This window comes from Carcharodon carcharias, chromosome 19 (assembly GCF_017639515.1).
Source record: "Carcharodon carcharias isolate sCarCar2 chromosome 19, sCarCar2.pri, whole genome shotgun sequence".
In the NCBI taxonomy this organism is placed as follows: Eukaryota; Metazoa; Chordata; class Chondrichthyes; order Lamniformes; family Lamnidae; genus Carcharodon; species Carcharodon carcharias.
In genome coordinates, this window is record NC_054485.1 from 88594819 (window position 1) to 88622730 (window position 27912).

General features: G+C 45.0%; 1 protein-coding gene across 5 annotated transcripts in view; it reads right to left on the reverse strand.

The window, feature by feature from the left end:
- LOC121291513 (ral guanine nucleotide dissociation stimulator-like) overlaps nt 1–27912 on the reverse strand; it is a 167380-nt gene that overhangs the window by 120119 nt on the left and 19349 nt on the right. The window lies entirely within an intron of this gene.

The window sequence follows — 27912 nt, forward strand, 5'->3', positions numbered from 1 at the left end:
AAGGTGCGATGGTTAGATTCTATCTTGTTGGAGATGGTCATTGCCTGACATTTGTGTGGCATGAATGTTCTTGCCACTAGTCAGCCCAAGCCTGGATATTGCTGCATTTGGACATGGACTGCTTCAGTATCTGAGGAGTCGCGAATGGTGCTGAACATAGTGCAATCATCAGTGAACATCCCCACTTCTGACCTTATGATGGAAAGAAGGTCATTGATGAAGCAGCTGAAGAGGGTTGAGCCGAAGACACTACCCTGAGGAACTCCTGCAGTGCTGTCCTAAAGCTGAGATGACTGACCTCCAACAACCACAACCATCTTCCTTTGTGCTCAGTATGACTCCAACCAGTGGAGAGTTTTCCCCCGATTCCCACTAGCTCCAGTTTTGCTAGGGCTCCTTGATGCCACACCCGGTCAAATGTGGCCTTGATGTCGAGGACAATCACTCTCACCTCAGGAGCTCAGCTCTTTTGTCCACGTTTGAATGAAGGCTGTAATGAGGTCAGAAGCTGAAAGGCCCTGAATAGATACTGAGGTATCCAGACAAGGGGGTATACGTAGATTGCATCTCTGGATTGGTCTGAGCAAACTGACCTCAATCCGAGCGGCACCCCTGGGATTGGGAGGGAGGGGGGGTGTGGAAGCGATGGGGATATGGGGCAGGTGATGCAGTCACTCTGCTCGAAGGATGGGAACTATCTGCCAGCCCTCCTGCCCCCGATGGTGATCCACACAGGGTGGGACAAAATGCACTGGGTGAAGATGGAAATCAGCCTGATGCCATCCTCCCCTGCAGCTGAATAAACTATTGACAGTCACTTACAGAGAAAGCAATGAGGAATAGGGATCTGGGGGCATGGTGTCAGGGCACTTGACCCCATCAAGGAGGCGGAGCCCACGGAAGAAGAACGGGGAAAATAAGACGATAGGAAAAAAAATGTAGATCCAAGTCTGGATGTGAAGTTGCCTTTATGGGCAGCATTTCAGACACCCCAGGTACATACACGGATAATACAGAGAACAGTATGGGGCATCCTACTCTTCACTGGCTCCAATGTGCCTCAGCTGCGGCTCAGTGAGTGGCACTCTTGCTTCGGAGTCAGAATTTTGTGGGTTCGAACCACACTCCAGAGACCTGAACATGTGATCCAGACTGACCCTCTAGTGCCCTCGCAGGTACCTTCTCTTTCCAATGGAACACTAAACCTCTGACTGTCCTATCAAGTGGACGTAGAAGTCTGAAGAAGAAAAGCTGCCCTCGCCAAAGATTAACATTCCGTCCACGCCTAAAACTGATGACCTGTTCAATATCTCATTGTTTTTTTTAATTTATTCTTTCATGGGATGTGGGTGTCGCTGGCCAGGCCAGCATTTGTTGCCCATTCCTGATTGCCCCTTAGAGCTCAGAAAAAGAGTCACATTGGATGCAAAACGTTAACTCTGTTTCTCTCTCCGCAGATGCTGCCAGACCTGCTGAGTTTTTCCAGCATTTTTGTTTTTATTTCATGTTACTGTGGGTCTGGAGTTACACGTAGGCCAGATCAGGTAAGGGTGGCAGATTTCCTTCCCTAGTTAGCGAACCAGATGGGTTTTTACAGCAATCAATGATTTCATGCTCACCATTCCTGAGATTAATTTTATATTCCAGATTTAGTCATTGTATTTAAATTCCACCAGCTGCCATGGTGGGATTTGAACCCAAGTCCCCTGAACGTTAGCTAGGGCATCCGGATTGCTAGTCCAGAGACATTACCGCTATGCCATCATATCCACCATTCTGAGTTGTGGGTTCTCGCTGTGCACATGGCAACCAAGGCCACAGTTTACAAAGTATTTCATCAGCCAGGAAGTGCTTTGGGATGTCCTGTGCCAGGTGGATCAACCCAACCTGTCTCCAATTTTTATTGGGCCCATTGTGGAATGCAGAGGAAGAGAGAAGGACAGCGAGCAAAGATTCAACTTGGCGAACATGTTGTTCATAGAAGTTCGGACACATTATTATGTAACGTGCAGTAACCACACCCCCCCCCACCCCCCACCCCTCCCCTCCCCACTCTGCGTCCAAACCAAACCTGCATCACAACTCAGTTACTTACTCATGAAAAAAGTCACTGGCACTCACTCCAAACAAACATGTATCCATTTTAAACAGGCAGGAATTGAGTGAAAAAAGGGGGTGACTCTGTTCAGACTCACACAAAGCGGGTAGCGCACAGCTTTGATCAGCATTGAGTTCATTGGTCCGAACTCTGGCCTACAGCACAAGGCTTCTGGCTTCAGAACCCATGCAATGGAAAGAGAGCAATCTCGCATTTTGAATGGCGTCAGCGGTGGCTCAGTGAGTAGCATTCCTGCCATCCAGTCCAAAGGTTTTGGGTTCAGGTTCCAGTCCATTGGCTTGAGCACCAAATCCTGGTTAACAAGGTGCAAAGTTCCTTCTTGTAAGGAAACACATTTATTTAGTGCATTTTGCCTTCCTCAGGACATCAGAAAGCCCTTTGTGCTCAATGGAGCACTTTTTGAAGTGTATTCACTGTTGTAATGTTGGAAAAGCAACAGCTAATTTGTGCACAGCAAGATCCCACAAACAGCAATGTCAGAATGACTTGATCTTCTGTATTTTTTAAAAACTGTTGGAGATTGGAGAATGAATAGTGGCCAGGGCCCTGAGGATAACTCCCCTCCTCTTCTTTAAGAGAGTGACACTCTCTTAGATTCCACCTGAGAGGGCAGACAGGGTTTCAGTTTAACTTCTCATCTGAAAGTCAGCACCTCCGACAGTGCAGCATTCGCTCAGTATTACATTTCCTGATAGTACAGCACTCCCCCAGTACTGGTTCTCTGACAGTGCAGTGCTTCCTCATTAATACCCCCGACACTGCAACACTCTCTCAGTACTGCCCCCCCGACAGCCCAGCATGCTTTCAGTACTGTCCCTCCAGCACTGCTGCGCCCCTCACTAGTGCCCTCTGACAGTGATGCACTCCCTCATTCCTGCCCTCCAGCTGTGCTGGGTTCCCTCAGTACTGCGCTAGATGTCTCAGTCTGGACTGTTATGCTCAAGCTATTAGACTGGGGTTACGAGCCCATGACCTTCTGACTCAGAGGTTAGAGCACCATCCATTGAACCACAGCTGACACCTCGCAGGCACTGATCCTTAACCCCCAAGAACCCAACAGCCTTACACCACTCAAAACCAAAGCTGAGGGATAACTGTTGAAAACTGTGGTAAACCAGCACGAGAAACAGCGTTTACAGGAGAGTTAGGGACATATCTCTCTCTTCAGGTGCCATGCCCTAAAAGGGCATTGGCGACCATGGATCTCCATGTAAATCTTGCCCTAGAGGCGTGGATCATCTTCGTTGGTGGTACACTCATGCAGTTTTCGAGGCTCCTTAAAAAGATCGCACTTTGTCTACCAAATTGGATGAGGAAACCGAGACTGGAGCACTTTGCAGTCAACCCTACTTAATGGTGAAATCCAGTGTGCAGATTAAAAGAAGCAGAAAGCGTTACCGTGGGAATGGTGATTGTGATTGTCCCTGCCCTTCCGTGCGGGGCCCGTGTAGAATTGCACTGCTGAGTAAACCAGTTCACACAGACGCAGTAATCCTATCAGCGATCATGTGGCTACAATCATCTGCAGACAACTGACCTTCTGGCTCTCTCCCATTCTGTTTCCTGCTCTGTTGCTACAGCTTTGCACGGGGCCAGTGAGGTTTTATTCGCTGCCTGGCGGAGAGCTTCCAGCCAGTTAAGGCTAGGGAGGGAGATCATTTTTTTTTTGTCATCACAAGTTCGGTTTTCTCCAGGAGTCCCGCGCGTGTACGTGTGATGCATGACAGGAACAGAGGAGGCCATTCAACTTCTCAAGCCTGCCCTGCCATTCAATGAGATCATGGCTGTTCTGTCGCTGTGTTTTGATTCATTCACACTATGTGGACATCGCCTTCCAACAAAATATTACCTACCCACCCCCCAAAAAACAAAAAATCAATCTATTTTGCTTCGTTCAATGTCTTTCTCAATATTTCTTTCAACAGGCGGACACAGTCACAATGGGGGGCGAACAGCCTCCATCTGTGCTATAAACTTCGGCAATTCTAATCCCTTCTACCTGCTCTGGACCCCCTCATTGTGGCTGGCGTTTTGCCTTCTCTTTCCACCTGCAAGTTCCCCCCAAAGCCACACATCATCCTGACTTGGAACTAACTCCTTCACTGTCGCTGGGTGAAAATCCTGGAACTCCCTCCCTAACAGTACTGTGGGTGTGCCATCACCACATGGATTGTAGCAGTTCAAGAAAGCAGCTCACCCAACACTTTCTCAAGGGCAATTATGGATGGATGATAGATGATGGCCTAGCCAGCGATCCACACATCCCATGGAAGAAAGAAAGCCAGTAGTCCACACAGTCCCTCGAGCCTGCTCTGCCATTCAGCACAATCATCACTTATCTTCTACCTCAACTCCAGCTGCTCGCACTATCCCTATAACCCTTAGTCTGTAACTTGTTCTTATGTTTTGCTTTCAATGAGCGCTGACCCTTGTTCTACTATTAACATATCCCACTGTCTGACCTTTACGCCACTATCAGTACCTCCTTTAGTCTTTAACACTACCATCACACTCCCTTTGTCTTGCGGCCATGACATCTTTGTCAAATCTCTCCTGAGCTCCCAACTATGCTTGACCTCTCTTCAACAGTATAAACCCATCACATTTCTGCCTCTCTCCAGCTCTTCAAGAAATCATACAGACTTGAAATGTTAACTCTGTTTCACTCTACAGATGCTGCCAGACCTGCTGAGTTTTTCCAGCATTTTCTGGTTTTATACCCCATCTCCTTTAATTGCTTGATTGGCCTCTCTCTGGAATACGCTCAAAAAAACCGAATATTCACAGCTCTCTGGGGTAGGGAATTCCGCTGAAGCACATTCCACTTGAGTGAAGAAAATTCTCCTCATTTCATTCTGGAACGTCCAACTCTTCAGCCTGAGACTTTGATGCTGCAACCCTCCTCACCTTCATGAATCCTCAGTCGGGGGAAACATTCTCCCAACATTGGCCCCATCAAGCCCCTTACTTATTTTATATGTTTCAATGAAATCGCCCCTCAGTGTTCTAAACTCCAGGAGGAATAGGCCATTCCACTAATCTGTCCTCTCAAGAGTCAGTCCAGTGAGTCTCTGCTGTACCCTCTCAAAGGGAGGGGTCGACAACCATATCCTACCCAAACAGCCATTTTTTAAAAAGAAAATTTGGCTAAAAAAAAAGCTATTGGGAGCCTTAAGGTGAAAATTTAGCATTTTGAAACCAAATATTTGAACTTACAAAATTCTTACAGGGAGTGACAGGGTAAATGCGGGCTGGATGTTTTCCTCTGGCTGGTGAGGCTGGAACCAGGGGACACAGTCTTAGGATAAGGGGCAGGTCATTTAAAACTGAAGTGAGGAGGAATTTCTTCACTCAAGAGGGTGGTGAATCTTTAGAATTCTCTACCCCAGAGGACTGTGGAAGCTCAATCATTGAGTGCGTTCAAGACAGGAATAGATTGTTTTCTGGATACCAATGACATCAAGGGATATGGAGATAGAGCTGGAAGGTGGCATTAAGGTAGATGATCAGCCATGATCTAACTGAATGGTGGAGCAGGCTTGAAGGGCTGAATGGCCTACTCCTGCTCCTATGTTCCTAAATAGCAAAGTGTCTCTGGTAGAATGTATAATTTGCATAGATAATTAACAAAATACATGCATTAAATTTATGTATTAATAGAAAAAAATAATCAAAATTAGCTCTGAATTATCACTTTTTTTTGCCTTTTCTTCTCACTGACAGTAAAATCAACTTTAAAACCAGCTTCAACTTAAGGTGCATAGAATTGAGCCAATTGTTCAGCTTTTGATTCGTAATTTAAAAAAAAAGCTTCTAATGACACATTCAGAATAATTTATCATCTCAGCTACATGAGAAACAATGGCCACAACCATAAAACCTGTTCCTTGAACCAACAGCATCATCTATAACTGTGGTGTAGCTGTACTACTCAAACAGGTTTTTCTAGAGCATAATGATGTTTCTCATTAAAATAACCATTTGAAACCATAAAGTGCAGCCTAGCTTTGTAACCCTGCAATAAAAACACGGCCCTTCATTTTCTTGACCTCATTTTTTTTGGCTTTTTTCATGTTCATGCAAAAACTGGAAAAGGTTAATGAGATGCTGAAGAGCCTCTTGTGGCACCAGGGATACAGGTTACAGACTAGAAGGACAAGGGCAGCAAAAACATGGGAACACTGCCAACTGTAAGTTCCCCTCCAAGCCACCCATCCTGACTTGGAACCATATCGTTGTTCCTTCACTGTCACTGGGTCAAATCCTGGAACTCCCTCCCTAACAGCGCCTGCACCACATAGACTGTAGTGGTTCAGGAAGGCAGTTCACCACCACCTTTTCAAGGGCAATTACGGATGGGCAATAAATGCTGGACCAACCAGTGACATCCACATCACATGAACGAATATAAAAAAAAACCCTGGTCTAAGTATACCCTTCCTTCGGGCAAGGACGCCAAAACTGTACACAGTGCTACAGGTGTAGTTCTGCCAGACCCAGGGCATTCTAATGTGCATATTCATATCTGTAGGGTACAGTGTCCATTTTAGCAGCAGCATGGGTTGGTTTAGTGGTGTTACCCGGAAAGTCTTATGTTAATGGCTGTGGGAGCTTGGAGAGCAGCAGGATGCCTCTCCAAAACTGGTGAACTGAAGGTATGTATCCCCCACCATCCAAGTGTAGGTTAACCTCGGTGGAGGAACGCGGCTTTTGCTGTATTGGTGCTATTGAGATGTTTGTGCTGTCGGTTCCAGGAACGTAATCATCCGAAAGATCCATGAAACATTCCCCATTCTATCAGGAGGACTGGGATATAAAGGGACCATTGTTTAGCTGTAGCTACATAGAGCCCTGGTTAGACCATATCTGGAATTTGGTGTTCGGCTCTGAACCCTCAATGGGCCAAATGGCCTCGATCTGTGCTGTAATGTCCCCACAACTCTAAGACATTGCTCCTTAGAAAAGATACATTGACTTTGGAAGAATGCATCGCAGATTCCCCAAATGTTTGCAGTGCCACAAGGGTTAGGTTCTGAGGAGAGCTGTGAGAGTAGGTGGCATAGTAAGTACTGGTAACCCAGAGGGCCCAGACTACAATACTCTATGAGCATGGGTTCAAATCTCACATGGCTGGTGGAATTTAAAAATTTATTTGATAAAATCTGGAATTATAAAGCGAGTCCCAGTAATGGTGATTGTGAAACTATCAAATGTAAAAACCCACCTGGTTCACTAATACCCCTTCAGGGAAGAGAATCTGCCATCCTCACCTGATCAGGTCTGCGTGTAACTTGGGCTGACAAGTGGCAAGTAACATTCGTGCCACACAGGTGCCAGACAATGACCATCTCCAACAAGAGAAAATCCAGCCATCACCCCTTGATGTTCAATGGTATTACCATCACTGAATCCCCCACTATCAACTTCCTGGGGGGTTACCATTGACCATAAACTGAACTGGACTAGCCATATAAATACTGTGGTAACAAGAGCAGGTCAGAGGCTAGGAATTGTGTGATGAGTAACTCACCTCCTGACTCCCCAAAGCCCATCCACCATCTACAAGGCACGAGTAAGGAGTATGATGGAATACTCCCCATTTGCCTAGATAAGTGCAGCTTCCACAAGGTTACACATTCCAGGTTAATGTGCCCTGGAATATAGAAGGTTAAGGAGTGATTTGCTTGAGAGTTTTTAAGATTTTTGAAAGGAATAGAGAGACCATTTCCACTGGCAGGATGAGGGGTTGGGGGAGACTGGGGCTTGGGGACATAACCAAAACCAGGTTATTCAGGACGGATGAAAAGAGTTGACGTTTCGAGTCCTCATGACCCTTCGACAGAACTCTGTCAAAGGGTCATGAGGACTCGAAACGTCAACTCTTTTCTTCTCCGCCAATGCTGCCAGACCTACTGAGTTTTTCCAGGTAATTCTGTTTTTGTTTTGGATTTCCAGCATCCGCAGTTTTGTTGTTTTTATTCAGGAGGGATGTTCGGCAACATTGCTGCACACAAAAGAATGGTATAAATGTAGAACCCTGTCCCATAAAAAGGCATAGATGCTAGCTCAGATAATGCATCTGAATCTGAAAGTGATAACACTTTGTGAGCCAAGGTCATTCAGGTAAGGCAGGTAAATGGAGTTAAGTTACACATCAGCCACGGTCTCACTGAACAGCGGGACAGCGAGGACTGAATGGTCTCCTCCTGTTCCTCTGTTCTTATGACATAAATTACAATCACATGGATGCAGGGTTTTGTGAATCCAGTCACCAGCTGTCGAATACCTTCAGCCGGGACCCAGCAACATCTGAACCCGTCCCCCCTACCCCTTCTTCTTCAGTTTGGTTTCACTGGCTCCTTGGTCAGCTGTTGGGAGGCTGAGGGGACTGGGTGGGAGGCTGGTTTTATGCTCTGACTTCCCCCTTTATTGAAGTCAGTATCTGGTGGGTTGTTAAGCTGGCATTCCACCCAATCCCATGGATGTCCTGTCAGGCAGCTGGGCTGACAACAACAACTTCTGTTTTTATAGCACCTTCAAACATCCGAAGGCATTTCACGGGAGCATTATAAAACAAGATATGCCACTGAGTCACATGAGGTGGCATTGAGCAGGTGCCCAAAAGCTTGGTGAAGGAGGTTGGTTTTCCGGAGTGTCCTAAAGGAGGAAAAGCAAAGCAGAGAGGCGGGAGAGTGTTGGGAGGGAATTCTGAACTTGGGCCTAGACATGCTGAAGGTATGGTTAATAATGATGAAATGATTAAAACTGGGGATGCTCAAGAGGCTAGAATTAGAGGTGAAGATATCTCAGAGGGTTGTGAGGGTGGATAAGCTGACAGAGGTAGGCAGGGGTGAGGCCATAGAAGGGTTTGAAAACAAAGATGGGAATTTTTAAATTTGATGCGTGGCTTGACTGGAAACCACTGCAGGTCAGTGAGCACAGGGGTGATGGGTGAATGGGACTTGTTACAAGCTAAGACACAGGCAGCAGAGGTTTGGATGACCTCAAGTTTACGGAGGGTAGAATCCTTTGCAAGGTGGCCCGATTCACCACAGCAATAGCAGATATCTCTTGCAGCAGTGAAACTTCCTCTGCCACGATGCTGGCCAGGGGAGCATTGGAATGGAATAGACAGGCCCAGAGGTAACAGAGGCACAAATAAGGATTTCAGCAGCAGTTGAGTTGAGACAGGGGCAGAGTCGGGCTACATTACAGAGGTTGCAACAGGTGGTCTTAGAGCTGGTTCACGCACCTCCCAACCTCACCGAACCCCCATCACCCAGCCCCTCTCCACCTCCTGCACCCCCATCCACCACCTTGTGGGCGTGATTCATCGTTTTCATGTGCCCTCATTGCTACCTCACTGGTAGTTTTGCTGTAGCTGCTTTTGTTGCTCATGTTTCACATTCTTAAGACTTTCTTTCAATCTGATTTGCTGTGTTGTTTTGCAGCCAGCGTCCAAACCCAATCCGCAGCAAGGTAATCTCATTGGTGCCAAGGAGGCGCCAATAATGTGGATTTACTGGAGTCTTGGCATGTGGAGAAAGGATGATCGGCAGGCTGGTTGCACAGATTTTATAGATAGACAATTAGATAGCTCATATTGCAGCACAGTCACGTAAAGTTACATGTTTACGCTTCCTTAAAACTTGATCTTGGGATTTGCCATCACACTGGTAAGGCAGCAATTATTGCCCATCCCTCAGTCACCCTGAGGGCATTCTAGGTTAATGGTGTGATGTTACAACAGACTTGTTTGATAAAGAAGGCCCTTCATTCTCCACCTGGCATCTGATATGCACATGCTTTCCAAACCGTTTGATCGAAATTGTGACATTGAAAGGGTTCTTAGCAGCTGTTGACAATTCATGAACAGCAACTTGCAGGGCCCAATTGTCAAACAAAGTTCGACACCGAGTCACAAAAAGAGAGACTAGAAAGTAAGAACATAAGGAATAGGATCAGGAATAGGCATTCAGCCCTGCAAGCCTGCTCCACCATTCAATGAGGTCACGTCAGATCTTCTATTTCAACATCATTTTCCTGCATTATCTGTACATCCCATGATGTTTTTAGGATGTAGAAACCTATCAATTTCAGCCTTGATCACACTCAAGGGCTGAGCCTCTGCAGCCCGCTGGGACAGAGAATTCCAAAGATTCACCATCCTCTGAGTGAAGAAATTCCTCCTCATCTCAGCCCCAAATGGCCTGCCCCTTATTCTGAGACTCTGTCCCCTGGTTCTAGACTCCCCAGCCAAGGGAAACAACCTCCCTGCATCTACCCTGTAAGAATTTCATATGTTTGAATGAGATCACCTCCCATTCTTTCTAAACTCCAGAGAATAAAGGCCCAGTCTATTTAATCTTTCCCCATAGGACAATCCCTCCATCCCAATAATTGATTTAGTGAACCTTCATTGCATTCCCTCTATGGCAAGAATATCTTTCCTTAGGTAAGGAGACCAAAACTGCACACAATACTCCATGTGCAGTCTCACCAAGGCTCAATATAATTGCAGCAAGGCATCTTTACTCCTATACTCAAATTATCTTGTAATGAAGGCCAACATACCATTTGCCTTCTTAATTGTTTGCTGAACCTGCATGTTAGCTTTCTGTGACTATTGATCAAGTCCCTTTGAAGTTCAACACTTCCTAGCCTCTCACCATTTAAGAAATACCCTATTTTTCCTACCAAAGTGGATAACCTCACATTTCTGCACATTGTATTCCATCTGCCAGATTTTTGCCCACTCACTTACCCTCTCCAAATCCCTTTGTGGCATCTTTGCATCCTCCTCACAACTCACACTTCCACTTAGTTTTGTGTCATCAGCAAAATTGGAAATATTACATTTAATCCCCACATCCAAGTCATTGATATAGATTGTGAATAGCTGGGGCCCAAGCAATGGTCCTTGCAGTATCCCACTAGTCACAGCCTGCCAACCTAAAAAAGGCCCATTTATTCCTCTTCTCTGTTTTATGTCCATTAACCAGATCTCAATCCATGCCAGTATATTCCTGCCAACCCCATGTGCTCCTATTTTGTTTACTAATCTCTTGTGTGGGAACTTATCAAAAGCTTTCTGAAAATCTCAGTATACCACATCTACAGGTTCCCGTTTATCTATTCTGTTAGTTATATCCTCAAAAAATTCCAACAGGTTCGTTAAACATGATTTCCCTTTCATAAATCTCTGTTGACTTTGCCCAATCCTACTATTATTTTCTAAATTTCCTGATATCACATCCTTTATTACAGATTCTAGCATTTTCCCTACTATTGATGCAAGGCTAATAGATCTGTAGTTCACTATATTTTCTCTCCCTCCTTTCTTAAATAGTGGCGTTACATTTGCCACCTTCCAAGCAGGAACCATTCTTGAGACTATAGGATTTTGAAAGATGATCACCAATGCATCTTCTATCTCTGCAGACACCTTTTTCAACATTCTGGGATGTAAATCATGTAAATTATCTACTTTAATTCCCATTAATTTCTATAGTTTTTTTTAAACTAATATTAATATCTTGCAGTTCCTCATTTACACTAGTCTCTTGATTCTCCATTATTTCTGGGAGCTTTTTAGTATTTTCCTCCATGAAGACAGACACAAAATATTTGTTTAGTTTCCCTACATTTCCTTATTCCCCATTAAAAATTCCCCAGACTCCACTTGTAACAGGCCCACATTTGCTTTTGCTAAATTTTCCTTTTTATATACATATAGAAGCTTTCACAGTCCATTTTTTATGTTTCTCGCTAGTTTACTCTCATATTCTATTTTCCCCTTCTTAATCTTTTTATTGGTTTTTCTTTACAGAATTCTAAAATGCTCCCAGTTCTGAGGCTTACCATTTTTCTTGGCACCTTTATATGCCTCTTCCTTTGAATTAATGCAATCCTTGACTTCTTTTGTTAGCCAGGGTTGGAACACTTCCCTTGCTGGGTTTTTGTGCATTAAAGGAATGTGATTTTGTTATAAACTATGTGTTAGTTCTTTCAATATTAGCCATTGCCTGTCTACCATCCCCTTTTAAAGTAGTTTCCCAATCTACCATAGCTAAGTTGCCCCAGGACAGGTGACCAAAAGCGTGATGTAAGTTTTCAGGGGTGTCTTAAGGGAGGAGAGTGAATTGGAGAGATTTGGAAGGGAATTCCAGTGTTCAGGGCCCAGGCAGCTGAAGGAGCAGCCTTCATTGCTGGAAAAAAGAAATCAATGTTGCATAAAGTACCAGAATTAGAGGCAGGAAGAGATCTCAGAGGGTGTTCAACTGAACAAGTAATTAAGAAGGCTAATGGAATGTTATCCTTTATTATGAGAGGGATTGAACATAAAAGTAAGGATGTTATTCTTCAGTTATACAGGGCATTGGTGAGACCACACCTAGAATACTGTGAACAGTTTTGGTCTCCTTATTTAAGGAAGGATGTAAATGCATCAGAGCTGGTTCAAAGGAGGTTTACTAGATTGGTACCTGAAATGAGTGGGTTGTCTTATGAGGGAAGGTTGGACAGAATGGGCTTGGTTCCACTGGAGTTTAGAAGAGTGAGGAGTGATTTGATTGAAGTATACCAGATCCTGAACGGCCTTTACAAGGTGCTCGTTGAAAGGTTGTTTCCTCTTGTGGGTGAGTCCAGAACTAGGGGGCATTGTTATTAAAATTAGGGGGTGGCCTTTTAGGACAGAGATGAGGAGAATTTTTTTTCTCTCAGAAGGTTGTGCAGCTTTGGAACTCTCTGCCTCAGAAGGTGGTGGAGGCAGGGTCACTGAATATTTTTAAGTCACTGGTAGATAGATTCTTGTTAGGCAAGGGAATCAAAGATTATCAAGGTTAGATGGGAATGTAGAAATCGAAACACAAGAAGATCAACCATGACCTTAGTAAATGGCAGAACAGGCTCGAGGGGCCAAATAGCTTACCCCTTTCCTATTTCTTATGTTCTACTATTCTTATGTTCTTACAATTATAGCTAGGGGCACAGGACACAGACAGTAAGTGTAGTGTGCCTTCAACTCTGCCTCCATCCTGTTTAGAAAGAGGGATTTCTGGTGGAGACTAAAGGCCACATGCCAGAAAAGATTGTTGTGCAAAGGAAGCTGTTGCTTTAGCCGTAATTAAACCACCAGCCCACAGGGGAACGAACAGATATTAAACTAGACGCCGATAATGATCCCACCTCTTCCCGTTTACATTTAGGCTTTTCCCAGACGATGGAGTTAACCTTTTCTGCCAAGTCCTCTCACTTCGACAGCACCTTCCAAACCCGCGACCTCTACTACCTAGAGGGACAGGGCAGCAGATACATGGGAACACCAACACCTGCAAGTTCCCCTCCAAGACACACATCATCCTGACTTGGAAATATATCACCGTTCCATCACTGTCGCTGGGTCAAGATCCTGGAACTCCCTTTCGAACAGCACTGTGGGTGTACCTACACCACATGGATTGCAGAGGTTCAAGAGGCAGTTCACCACCACCTTCTCAAGGGCAATTAATGATGGGGCAATAAATGGTGGCCTAGCCAGCAACACCCGCATCCTGTGAAATAATAAATAAAACTTACTGTAACACACATATCTGTGCGGTCCACAGAATACTAAACTGCGTGCTCACCTACTTTACGAGATGCTTTGCAGGAATTCACCAAGGCTCCTTAGGCAGCAATGAATGCTGGCCTTGCCACTGGGAGGCCTGTTCCCCATTCGGACCTTTGCCCATTCCTCTACCTCTTCCCACTTGCACTGGACTCGAGGCCAAAAGGCCCTAGTTACAGACCTGTCTTCACAAGCTAGTGTCTAGAAACAGTAGTGGGCCATGATCCAACACTGCCTAGGTTCTGGGCAGAATACAGGCCCAGATTTCACAGACACAGCTCTGAGTTAGGGTCTGGGCACAACACTGGCCCTGATTACAGAGACACTGCCACAAGACTGGATTCAGAAATGTCCCTAGGGGTTGGTTCAGGCACATTGTGAGACTGATGGGGCAGCATTCCATCAAAACCTTCCAAATGTTCAGGAACTTGCACCAGCTCCCCAGGGATTTCATGGGAAATATCACAGCCAGAGGTCAGAGGAAGCCCGACTAAGTCTTAGGGCCTTATTTCAAGTTATATCATTTGCATCACTGGTGATAATTAGATCAATTGCGAATCTTTGATGAATTATAGTCAGCCTAATGTTTCAGGGCTAGGGTTGCCAACCCTCCAGGATTGGTCTGGAGTTTCCAGGAATTGAGGATCAATCTCCAGGATACTGCTGTGTGCAATCCTGGAGAAAAGTCGTCGGGACATTAAAAAAAGATAGTTTTTTTGTCATTTTCTTTGAACATTTCTCTTTACCAGAAATAGATATATTGAAAATGGGGGAACAAAGGCTTTTTGGCTGACAGTGAAGTATCAGCCAATTGGGTAATGAGTCTTTTAGCTTTCCAATTAGCGTAGGAAGGCAATGCATCACAAGGATGGTTGTGCTGGCCGACTAACGACTGGAACGTGGGGGCAAGTCATCTGATGAAACCTTCAGGAATACTTTTCACAGTTGGCACCCTAATTCAGGGGGGAGGAGGTGTTGCCTATGGCTGGTTTGGAGTGAATTATTCTCATCTATCGTAATGCAGTCTTACCCTGGTGAATGCTTTGTCAGACCAGCACAGTTTGAAGTGAATAGTTCGGATTTTGGAATCAGATTGTGTTCCGGTTTGCAAGCTCTCAGACTGATCCAGTTTGGACTGAACTCTTGTTATGTTCTAATCTTTCCACCAGCACTGTTAACCTGTGTTGACAGCAAAGGGCATGAGCAGACGGAGGTCCTCAGTGAACTGAAACATGCCCAAAAACAGGAACAGCAATTACCCTTTAATTACACTAAAATCACACAAACAACCTAAACTCTCCACTCCAAAATCTGCCAGACAGCTACATTCAACTGAAACTATTAGGCCAGATTTACTTATAAAAGCCAGGTTTGCATTTGTATTGCATCGTTCACAACCACAGAAGGTGCTAAGGCACTTTACAGACAGTGAAGTACTTTTTGAAGTGTGATGCTAGGTATATAGGCTGTATGTCCCAAAGACTGGTGGATCATGTCAAACAGCATATCCCAGTCTGGTCACAATGGGCAAGGTACAGACCCTACCCAACCAGCCTGTGCTTACAAAACTCAAAACAGTGTCCAACATTAGATGTGATTCCACGATTGAACAACAATTGCTAAATAACCCTCATACATTGAGTCTGTTTCAGCTAAACAAAATAAGTGACAGCATTCGCTGACTTATTCCTCAGGGCAATGTATTGACCAATCAGGGTCAAGCTGCCTGCTTTAAATTTCAAACAATGCTTGGCAATTAGCTGTCAGTCACCATCACTGGTGCATTCTCTATGGCAATGCCTCTACCAATCAGAGTCCACTTGCCAACGAATCAGTATTCTCTTCACATACAGTATAAATTGTCTTCCCCCTATATTGGTGTCCTTGCAGTGTCCTGATGAGCGCAAGACAAAAAGCTTCAACATGTCACTTTTTTCAGCAATACTCAAGTTCTGTGCTGCCATACGACTACTTTTTGAAGTGTTGTAATGTCGGGAATGCAGCAGCCAATTGAACACAGCAAGCTCACAAATAGAATTGTGATAATGAAAGATTTTGGTAGCATTGGTCGAGGGATAAATATTGGCTGAGACACTAAGAAGACCGCCTTAACCCCACCACCCCCCCCAGCATTTTCTCAAACTAGTGCTGTGGCATCTTTGACATCTACCTTAGATTGTCGATGGGGCCTCAGTTGAATATCTACCCTGAAAGATGCCACCTCTGACACTGGCAGTACTCCCGCAGTACTGCACTGGGAGCATCAGCCTACATTATGTGCTCAAGTCTCTGGAATAGCAAAATCAGCCCATGGCCTTCAGACTCGAGTGGCACTGTGATGCAGATGGCACAAGAAGGCATTGCCAGAGGTACAGTCCTTTAAATGAGACGAGAGCAGAGCCCTAACTGTTTGCTTTCGATGCTGATGGCCAACATTCCTCCCTCAGGCAATCCCGTCACAAATGGAACAGCTGACCCTTCGTGCCATTGACGCTTGTTAAGGCTCCACTGTGCTCTGTATGTTCCAAGCCATGTTGTTGTTTACAATCTCTCATTTGGAATGTGTTACTCTGTTTACAGCAACAGACTGTATTTACAGTTCACAGCTTCTCAGATTATCCCAGTTTTGGAACAAATCACTCTGTGTTCACAAACACAGCTGAGACTCTGGGCTAAGCTCTCATTCACCGCTCGCTCGGAAGACATTCTGTATAACAGACACCTTGCCTCCCCAGCTTCAAATATGCCACTTTCTGCGCCACTCCCTGTTCCTGTGCTGATTTCCTCTGCACTAACAATACTCCGTAAATAAACAGCCACAGCAGTCCAGAGGCTGGCAATCAGCCACACCAAGTGGTTCAGGTTGAACAACACCCTCCTGAAACTCCAGCCACCCCTACCTTTGCCTGACCCTTATCAGTAAAGGGAGAACTGAACAGTTGAGCTCTCCATGTCTTTTGGTCCTCCTCCACTCCATCTTGTTTTCTTCAATTAACTCCTTCCAATTCTCTCCTGGCCCGTCTCACACCTTCCTTCTAGTTATAAACCCGAGTTCCTCCAAAACTCTACACCAAGTCCCATTCATCCAAGACCAGACCCCTGCTCCCATCGAGTCCCAGTCTGGCAGCACCTCCATTTTAAAGTTCTCATCCTTGTTTTCAAATTGCTCCACAGTGTCGCCGCTCCCTATCTCCGTATACTCTCCTCCAGCCCCACAACTCTCTGAGATGTCTGCACCTCCAGTTCTGGCCTCTTGAGCGACCTTGATTTTAATCGCTCCACCATTGGTGGCCATGTCTTCAGCTGCCTTGGTTAGACCCAACTCGGATTCGCTCCGTAAACCTCTCTGTGCCTCTACCTCACTCTCATCGAATAATGCAACAGTGTAGCATGGAAGGGGGCATTCGGCCCATCAAATTCTGCATGACTCTTTTGAAAAGCGAATCCAATTTGTTTTCTCCGTGCGAAGTATCTTTCTGAAACCTGTCCTGCCACCTTCAAAGGTTTGTGCGCAAACGCCGCCAGGTCTCTCCGTTTTTGCAGCTCCTTCAAAGAATTGTACCATATATCGTCTCTTCTCATTCTTCCTGCCAAAATGCAACTATCTATCCTACCTGACTGCGGCAGTAACTCGAGGGTAATGGCCGTTTTGTAAACACGTTCTTCATGGTCAAGTGACTATGGAAACCTTCTGAGTGGAATGAAGGCCACTGGTTTGAGGCGAAAGGAAGTGAACGATGATTTGAGGGGAGGTGCGGGGGTGGGGGACTCACATCAGCGTTTGGTAGGGGCGAGGGGAGCGATAATCAATGAGGAGAGGTAAAGTAAGGGAAACTCTGGCCAAGTGGGACACCAGCAAGGAGTTACAAAAGCCGGAAAGCAACAACACATGAGAGTAAATCAGCTTTGATAGAAGTAAGAGGAAATCGCACAGTTAAAACGGCCAACAAATTTCACCCCTGCAGCTGTGCCAGCCATGCTCATAGGTTCGGAGGGGAATGTTTGGACTTGACCTCTTCCAGGGTTCAGGCACGCGCATCTAATTTCATTGTGCTATGACACCCGACACAATAATGGGCACTTTGTGTCTGTTCAAAGGACATCCTGTTTACCATTCTTTTCCAACCCAGACGTCAGGGTCACTGGGAGAAAAAAAACTGTTGGGATGTGAGCCAGTTGGAAAATTGGAACTGAACTAAGGGAAATGAGAGTCGAATGCATCTGTACAGGTCAGGAGAAGGGTATTTTGAAAGGAACTAATATGGACACAAGACAGCTGCTTTCATCCATCAGCCTATGTGCACATCCGAGCACCTCTCTATCTGTCACTTAAAAACAAAAATAACTTTCAAGTGTTTTTGTTTTATTCATTCATGGCCAGTATTTATTGTCCATCCCTAATTGCCCTTGAGAAGGTGGTGGTGAGCCGCCTTCTTGAACTGCTGCAGTTCATGTGGTGTAGGTACACCCACAGTGCTGTTAGAGAGGGAGTTCCAGGATTTTGACCCAGCGATGGTGAAGGAACGATGGATGTGTTTCCAAATCAGGATGATGTGTGGCTTGGAGGGGATCTTCCAGATGGTGGTGTTCCCATGTGCCTGCTGCCCTTGTCCTTCTAGGTTTTAGAGGTGGCGGGTCTGGGAGGTGCTGTGAGTTGTGGCAGTGCATCTTGTAGATGGTGGACAGGCTTTGGGGAACCAGGAGGTGATTTACTCTCTGCAGAATATCCAGCCTCTGACCTACTCTTGTAGCCACAGTATTTGTATGGCCAGTCCAGTTCAGTTTCTGGTCAGTGGTAACCCCATGGATATTGATAGTGGGGGATTTAGCAATGGTAAAGACATTGAATGTCAAGGGGAGATGGTCATTGCCTGGCCACTGAGAGAACTTCCTAATTAACCCAAGACCCAAACAGCCTATATCGCAGCAACAACTGGAACCTTGGAGAGGGTACAGAGGAGATTTTCTAGAATGGCACCAGGTTTGAGGGACTTCAGTTATGAGAAGAGACTGGAGAAACTGATGTTGTTTTCCTCAGAGCTGAGAAGATGAAGGGGAAATTTAATCGAGATATTCAAAATTGTGAGGGGTTTTAAAAGAGTAAACAAGGGAAAATTGTTTCCAGTGGCAGGAGGCTGGGTAACCAGGGGATGCAGATTTCAAATAATTGACAAAAAAAACTAGAGAGGGGAATGAGGAGAATTTCTTTTATAGACACAGTGAGTTGTTGTGATCTGGAATGCGCTATCTGAACGGGAGATGGAATCAGATTCAATAATACCTTTCAAAAAGGAAAACAGAATTACCTGGAAAAACTCAGCAGGTCTGGCAGCATCGGCGGAGAAGAAAAGAGTTGACGTTTCGAGTCCTCATGACCCTTCGACAGAACTTGAATGAGTCCAAGAAAGGGGTGAAATATAAGCTGGTTTAAGGTGTGTGTGTGTGTGTGTGTGTGTGTGTGTGTGGGAGGGGGTGGTGGGCAGGGGGGGGGTGGTTTGGGTGGGGGGAAAGAGGGAGAGAAGTGGAGTGGGTTGGTGTGGTTGTAGGGACAAACAAGCAGTGATAGAAGCAGATCATCAAAAGATGTCACAAGCAACAGAACAAAAGAACACATAGGTGTTAAAGTTGGTGATATTATCTAAATGAATGTGCTATTTAAGAATGGACGGTAGGGCGCTCAAGGTATAGCCCTACTGGGGGTGGGGGGAGCATAAAAGATTTAAAAATATTTAAAACTAATGGAAATAGGTGGGAAAAGAAAAATCTATATAATTTATTGGAAAAAACAAAAGGAAGGGGGATGGCGGGTCTGGGAGGTGCTGTGAGTTGTGGCAGTGCATCTTGTAGATGGTGGGCAGGCTTTGGGGAGCCAGGAGGTGAATTACTCTCTGCAGAATATCCAGCCTCTGACCTACTCTTGTAGCCACAGTATTTGTATGGCCGGTCCGCCTTTCTGTTTCCCCCTTCCTTTTGTTTTTTCCAATAAATTATATAGATTTTTCTTTTCCCACCTATTTCCATTATTTTTAAATATTTTTAAATCTTTTATGCTCCCCCACCCCCACTAGAGCTATACCTTGAGTGCCCTACCATCCATTCTTAATTAACACATTTGTTTAGATAATATCACCAACTTTAACACCTATGTGTTCTTTTGTTCTGTTGTTTGTGACATCTTTTGATGATCTGCTTCTATTACTGCTTGTTTGTCCCTACAACCACACCAACCCCCTCCACTTCTCTCTCTCTCCCCCCACCCAGCCACCAACCCCCCCCCCCCCCACCCCCCCAACACACACACATCTTCAACCAGCTTATATTTCACCCCTTTCTTGGATTCACTCAAGTTCTGTCGAAGGGTCATGAGGACTCGAAACGTCAACTCTTTTCTTCTCCGCCGATGCTGCCAGACCTGCTGAGTTTTTCCAGGTAATTCTGTTTTTGTTTTGGATTTCCAGCATCCGCAGTTTTTTTGCTTTTACCTTTCAAAAAGGAATTGGATAAGTGCTGGATGGTGGAATATTGCAGGTCTGCAGAGGAAAAGATCATTGGAGTGGGACGAATTGATAGCTGTTTCAAAGAGCCAACACAGGTGTGGTGGGCCGAATGCTCTCCTTCTGTGCTTTATTATTCTGTGATTCTATTCTGTAAAAAGTGCCCACTTCACAATCTTGGCGAAGTGACAGCAGGATCATGGCTGATTGTACCTGCACTGAAACAAGTTGGCCATTCACGATAGCTTATTTAACTGGTTTATTCGAGGTCACAGGGCATAGTGTGGGTGTGAGGCCTTACAGAAACTAGTATTGGAGTATTAGGTTCCAGTGGTCAATGAGTGGGTTTCAAACTTCCGTCTAAGTTGTGTTTCCGGTGTTTTTGCTGGAGGAAGTTGGCAGGAGTGAGGGTGCCAGTGACTGGGGAATTAGGGATCCACTCCCAGCTGGAGTTAATCATTGGGCACTTAAAGAAAGGTGGGCAAAAAAGGAAGGACAGCCCTGTAATAAGCAGAGCTATCCATGTTTCGCAGCCAGCAGACCTCCCCTGGAGCAATAGTTCCAACTCGGAGCTCAGGGACAGCAGCAGGGCTCAGCTTTCCCAGCCCCTCACCAAGTGGCCCTACTTTAAGGTCCGAGACCCCTGCTCCTTGCAAACATTATGCATGGGTTTCCCGTGCATTGTCCAGAGCCTGGAAGTGAGCATTGCAAATGTAGTGGGCCTTGGGTCTCTGACAATGATCCAGCCCATGTGGGGAGAATGTGGGTGGTTGAGGTGAGTAGGTCAGCTGCATTTGAAGGGAAGGTAAATAAGCCCAAGAGGGAGAAGAGAATAGAAGGAAATGCTGAAGGGGTGAGATGGAGAGGGGTGGAAGGACGTTCATTTGCAGCATAAACATCAGCAGGGACCTGATGTGCTAAACAGCCTGTTTCCCTGATGTAAATTTTATGTATTATGATTTACTGATTGATGGGGACAGTGTGGAGGGAGCTTTACTCTGTATCTAACTGTACTGTACCTGTCCTGGGAATGTTTGATGGGGACAGTGTAGAGGGAGCTTTACTCTGTATCTAACCCCCTGCTGTTCATGTCCTGGGAGTGTTTGATGGGACAGTGTAGATGGAGCTTTACGTTGTATCTAACCCTGTGCTGTACCTGAAGCAAAATAATATGGATTCTGAAAATCTGAATTGACAAAGAGTCTTCGACCCTAAATTTTAACTCTGTCCCTCTCTCCACAGATGTTGCCAGACCTGTTGAGTATTTCCAGCATTTTCTGTTTTTATTGCTGAGCTATAGCTGACCTGGAAGTTGCACTTCCTAACAGGAGAAAAGCATTCCATTCCACACCAGGGATGTCCCTCACATGATTTGATGAGCACTAAAAGGTCCACCCAAAAAATAAACAGGGATATGAGTCGGAGACATTACAAAGGTTAGAAAGGAAGGGTTCAGATGAAGCCACTTACTTACTGTGAGAAGCAATCTATGGAATAGAATTACGGTAAAATGCGGGAACCATATTATTTGCCCCCTCTTCCGATGATGCTGGTTTGTGTCAGGATTTAACTTCATGAGGAATCAGTGTTTCTCTATGGCATTTTGCGTAAGTGACATATTTTGCAGAGGCAGTGCTAAGCAGCAAGTGTAACAGTCTCCTCTTCCAACAGATATTGCAGCTGAACCCAATATCGACTTCACTAGGCATTCAGACATATTTCCTTTACAGCAGGGTTTCCACAGGGCAGCTACCAGGAGTTGAAGTAGTAGCTATTTTTTCATTTAGCGTAAAAAGGGGCTGGAGGAGTCTCTGCCGCCAGTCGAGCCTGCTCCATCAGTCAATACGACTAGGCTTTAAGAACTACATTTTTCACACAAAACAAAGTGGAAATCTCTCCCTAAAATCTTGTGGTGGCTGGTGGGGGCAGTGAGGATGGGGTGGGTGTGGGGGGAGGGGGGGTCAATTGAAATTTTCATGATTGAGATTGGATCATTTTTGTTAGGCAAGGGTATTGAGGATTATGGAATCAAGGCAGAGTTACAGTTCAGATCAACCATGATCTAATAGGGTAGCAGAACGGGTTCAAGGGGCTGAATGGCCTCCTCCTGTTCCTATGGTTTATAGTGGAAGGCAATGACAAGAAAACACTTGCCCCACGCAATTGTCATCTCCCTGTTAGTGCCAGCACCTTTTAGACAACTTAACTACTTACCTTTGAAAACTGATTTGCCATGTTGCTAGCGAATATCAGTTATCTTGCAGTCATGAGGAGTTGCACATTATGGGGAAACGAGTGTAAAAATTCGTTGTGGTAAAAGAGTGTTGAAATGCAACTGTTAAAAGCATTCAAAGACAAAAATCTGATTGTCAGCATAAGTTTCATGTTGCACAAAGGAGGCATCATATTTATTTCCTCACAACAGACGGCAACAGATTAGATGACACCATTCACCAGCCAGCCCCTGGCATTAAACAGAATTAATGTTTATGTAAAGTAAATAATTATTATTGTTTTAAAAAGCTATGAACATAAATAAGGAGGCATAATTAGGGGAAAATACCTCTCCCCTATACTGCCCTTTGAAAAGAAAATCACAGTGGCTTAGGAATTATATAGCATGTGGTATCACCTGATGAGCAACTAAAGCATTTGTCCTAATTGTTTACTGTCTTGAAAAAAATGGTTTAACATTTCATTTAATATAGCGGACAAAGTAATTTCAGAAAAGATGTTCTTTTATTTGCCATTTTCTAGGCTAATCTATATCTAACCATGGACGTGACACTGAAAATCTTAAATATGGAAAGAAAATTCAGAAAGCTATGGGTTTATGAACCACTCTCAGAGACTTAAGCCAATAATCCAGGCCAACATTCCCTGTGCCATACTGAGGGAGTACTGCACTGTCGGAGGTCTTTCGGATGAGATGGTAAACCGAGGTCACCTAGGCCCTGTCAGACAGATGTAATAGATCTAACGGCACTATTTAAGAGGAGAGCAGGGGTGTTCTTGCCACTGGGTTTGACAATACTTATCCCTCAGCCAACTTCACTAGGGCAGGTGATCTGTACTTTATTATATTGCGGTTTGTGGGATCTTGCGGCATGCAAATTGGCCCTGAGTTTCCTTCAATACTTTGGTGTGAAAATTTGCAGATGGCAGAGAACTTGAAAGTGTTGTGAGCTATGGGGAGGACAGTGATGGACTTCAACAGGTCGTGGACAGGCTGGTTGAATGGGCAGTCACATGGCAGGTGAAATTTAATGCAGAAGACGGTTGAAGTGATATATCTTGATAGAAAGAATGAGGAGAGGCAATATAAAATAGAGGGTACAAAGCTATAGGGGGTGCAGGGATCCTGTAGGGGGATGCATATGTGCACAAATCATTGAAGTTGACAGGGCAGGTTGAGAAAGTGGCGAATAAGGCATACATAATCCTGGGCTTTATAAAGGGAGGCGTATAGCTTCAGATTTTTGAGTTTTACTTTCTGCTAATTCTACCCCTCAACGTGAACCTGAGGTGAAATTATAGCCCAAAAGGCACAATCTGTTAGAATGTCATTTGCCTGTTACGGCTGCAAGAGTTACTGGTCCCAGTGCTCACATCAATAGTAAACTGCCCACTGTTCAGGCTTATCTCCCTGCAACACTTTCCGCATCGAGTCACGTATTGGGCTATGCGCGCGGAGGGTGGGTGGGGGCATGTGCGTGGATTTGCATGTGGAACACTGTCCTTTGTCACTGGCGCCAGGAGGAGATTCCACATCCTGGATCGCTGAATCTTTACCTGACTTAAATACAGTCAGCAATCTGTTTAAACAAAATGCATTAAGGGAGTGGTCTCACTGTGCAATGAGGATACTAAAGGGTGAATTTCCTACATGTCTGCAGAACCCAGCCTGCCAGGAAACTGAACATGCAAAGCCGTGATTTGCATTCACTAATTTTAATAAATGCTACCTAGAATAGTAGCGTTAGAAGTAGACATCAGGACATAAACATGGAATGATGCAGCTCAGAAGGAGGCCATTCAGCCCATTATGCCTCTGCTGGCTCTTTGAAAGATCCATCCAAATAACCCCACTTCCCTGTTCTTTCCCCGTAGCCCTTCAAATTTTCCCTCTTGAATATTTATCCAATTCCCTTTTGAAAGTTACCATTGAATCTGCTTCCACTGCCCCTTTGGCAGCGCATTCCAGATCAAATGTGTAAACAATTCTCCTCACCTCTTTAGTTCTGATGAAGAGCCATACGGACTCAAAACATTAACTCTGTCTTCCTCTCCACAGATGCTGTCAGACCTGCTGAGTCTTTCCAGCAATTCTTGTTTTTGTTTCAGATTTCCAGCATTCGCAGTATTTTACTTATATCTCCTCACCTTCCCTTGGTTCTTTTCTCAATTATCTTAAATCTGTGTCCTCTAGATTTAAATGATGTTCAAGCCGGTAACAAGTGTAAGTACTTCAGGACTTTTCCATTGTTTTATCTATTGTGGATTACTGGTCACCTTTGTCTACATCCTCCATATATTTAATCACAGCAGGCAGTGTAACTGGTAAGGCTGGTACTAATTGCACACGTGGCCACAAAAGATTTCCGCCTTATCTGTCCTTGGGCATCTTTCCTCTAAAGAAATTAAGCTCAGTCATTGACTCAGAGCAGCATGGCCAGTCGACAAGAAAATTCAACAATGTCGAAGGTACCATTTTTCAGGCGAGACCTTAAACCCAGATGTCTGACCCTCCCAGGAGGATGTTAAAGATTCCCATGACCACTGTTTCGAAGAAGAGCAGGGGAGCTCTCCCACGACTTCTGCCCAATAGTTACGTCCTCAAACAACATCATTTTAAAAAATGGTCAATATCTCATTGCTGTCTGGAGGAGCTGTGCACAAATTGGCTGCTACGTTCCCTCCGTCACAACGATGACTCCACTTCAGGGGTTGCTTCAAGGTGCTTTGGGACTGCCTGCCTTTGTTCAAGGTGCAATATAAATGTAAGTTTTCCCTTTTTTTAAGCCCACCTCTTTGACCAAGCTTTTGTCATTCCTTCTATGGTATCTGTTAATGAGCCAGAATGACATGTGTGGCTTCAGGCATTTTCCTACATTAAAAGATCTACACAGCCGCAAGCTGATGACTTTCATGACGCAAGTAAGATAAATTTGCAGCTCAGAAACAGGCCATTCCATTCAACCATTGTTTGTGCTTCACCTGGGTCTCCTCCCAACCGTCCTCATCTCACCCTATCAACACGCCCTTCTATTCCTTTCTCCCTCATGCAGTTTGCAATCTGCCCCTTGGGGCTGGGGAGGAGGGGTAGGCAGGGGAAGGCATAAGCTGGTGTCAGTATGGAACAAACCCATCCACTTTCAATTAGCGCTTACTAGAACATAAGAAATAGGAGCAGGAGTATACCATGCTGCCCAAACGGGCCTGCTCCACCATTCAATACAATCATGACTGATCCTTAGCTTCAATTCCACTTTCCTGCCCATTCTCCATGGCCCTTGATTCCCTGAGAAATCAAAATTCTGACTATCCCAGCCTTAAATGTATTCAATGTAGTGTTCTCAGCTGCTTCATCAATGACCTTCCTCCCATCATAAGGTCAGAAGTGGGGTTGTTCACTGATGATTGCACAATGTTCAGCACCATTCACAACTCCTCAGACACTGAAGCTATCCATGTCCAAATGCAGCAAGACCCGGACAACATCCAGACAAATGAGAAGTAACATTTGCACCACACAAGTGCCAGGCAATGACCATCTCCAACAAGAGAGAATCTAGCCACCACCCCTTAACATTCAATGGCATTACCATCACCAAATCCCCCTCTGTTAACATCCTTGGGGTTACCATTGACCAGAAACTGAACTGGACTGGCCACATAAATACTGTGGCTACAAGAGCAGTACAGAGGCTAGGAATTCTGTGGCAAGTAATTCATCCCCGACTCCCCAAAACCTGTCCACCATCTACAAGGCATAAGTCAGGACTGTGATGGAATAACCTCCTCTTGCCTGGATGAGTGTAGCTCCAACAACACTCAAGAAGCTCATCACCATCCAGGACAGAGCAATCTGCTTGATTGGCACCCCACCTGCAAACATACACTCCCTCAACCATGAGGCACATGGCAGCAGTATCTACCATCTACAAGATGCACTACAGAAACTCACCAAGGCTCCTTAGGCAGCTCCTAGCAAACCCATGTCCACTACCATCTAGAAGAACAAAGGCGGCAGATAGATGGGAACACCACCACCTGCAAGTTCCCCTCCAAGTCACTCACCATCCTGACTTGGAAATATATTGCTGTTCCTTCACTGTTGCTGGGTCAATATCCTGGAACTCCCTACCTAACAGCACTGCGGGTGAACCTACACCACATGGACTGCAGTGGTTCAAGAAGGCAGCTCACCACCACTTTCTTAACGGCAATTAGGGATGGGCAATAAATGCTGTCCTAGCCAGTGATGCCCACATTCCATAAATGAATGAAAAACAAACTATCTGGGGAAGAGAATTCCAAAATTCATCAGCCTTTATGGAAAAGATTTCTCCTCATCTTAACCCTAAATGATCGTTCACCTTCTCCTGAGTGTTCTAGGTTCAACAACCAGGAAAAAACAATTGTTCACGATCCACCCTGTCAAGCCCCTTCAGAATCTTGTATGTTTCCATGAGATCTCCTCTCATTCTTCTAAACTCCAGAGAATATAGGTCCACTTTATTCAGCCTCTCATCTTAGGACAACCCTCTCATCCAAGGGACCAATCTCATGAATATTAACTGTACTGCCTCCAATGCAAATATATCCTTCCTTAAATAGGGAGACCAAAATTGCACACAATATTCCAGGTGTGGTCTCACCAAATACCCTGTACAACCGTAGCAAGACTTTCTTATTCTTGTACTGACACACCCTTGCAATAAAAGTCAATATGCCATTTGCCTTCCTAGTTGCTTGCTGCACTTGCTTGCTGACTTTGTGTTCCTTGTATGGGCACACCCATGTTTCTTTGAACATCAAAGTTTACAAATTTCACACATTTTACAAAATATTCTGATATTTTTTGTATTCTTATGAACAAAGTAAGTAGCCTCACACTTCCCCAAATTATACTCCATCAGTCACCTTATCACTCACTTAACCCATCTCTACCTCTTTGAAACCTCTTTGTGTCTTCCTCACAGCTTATGTTCCCACCCAGCTTCGTACGGTCATCAAACCTAGATAAACTACTCCCTGTCTAAAAAAAGGGCCCCAATTTCTGAGGCCACTCCCTCATCACTTTCCCGTGCCTCAGCTCAGGCATAATCAGGTCATTTGATTTCCTTAAGGACTATCACAGAATCATAGAATTGTCACAACACAGAACGAGGCCATTCAGCCCATTGTGCTTGCACCAGCTCTCCGAATTGGAAATTCACCTCAAGCCATTCTCCCACCTTCCCCTTGTAAACCTGCACATTCTTCCTTCTCAGGTAAATAATTCAATTCCATCTTGAATGCCTCAATTGAACCTGCCTCCACCATTCTCTCAGGCAGCGCAATCCAGATCTTAACCATCTGTTGCGTGAAAAGGTTCCTCCTTGTGTCACCCTGCTACTTTAGCTAACTGCCTTAAATCTTCTTCATTTGACTACTTCACTAGGTGAAAACATGTGGGGTGGGGGTTG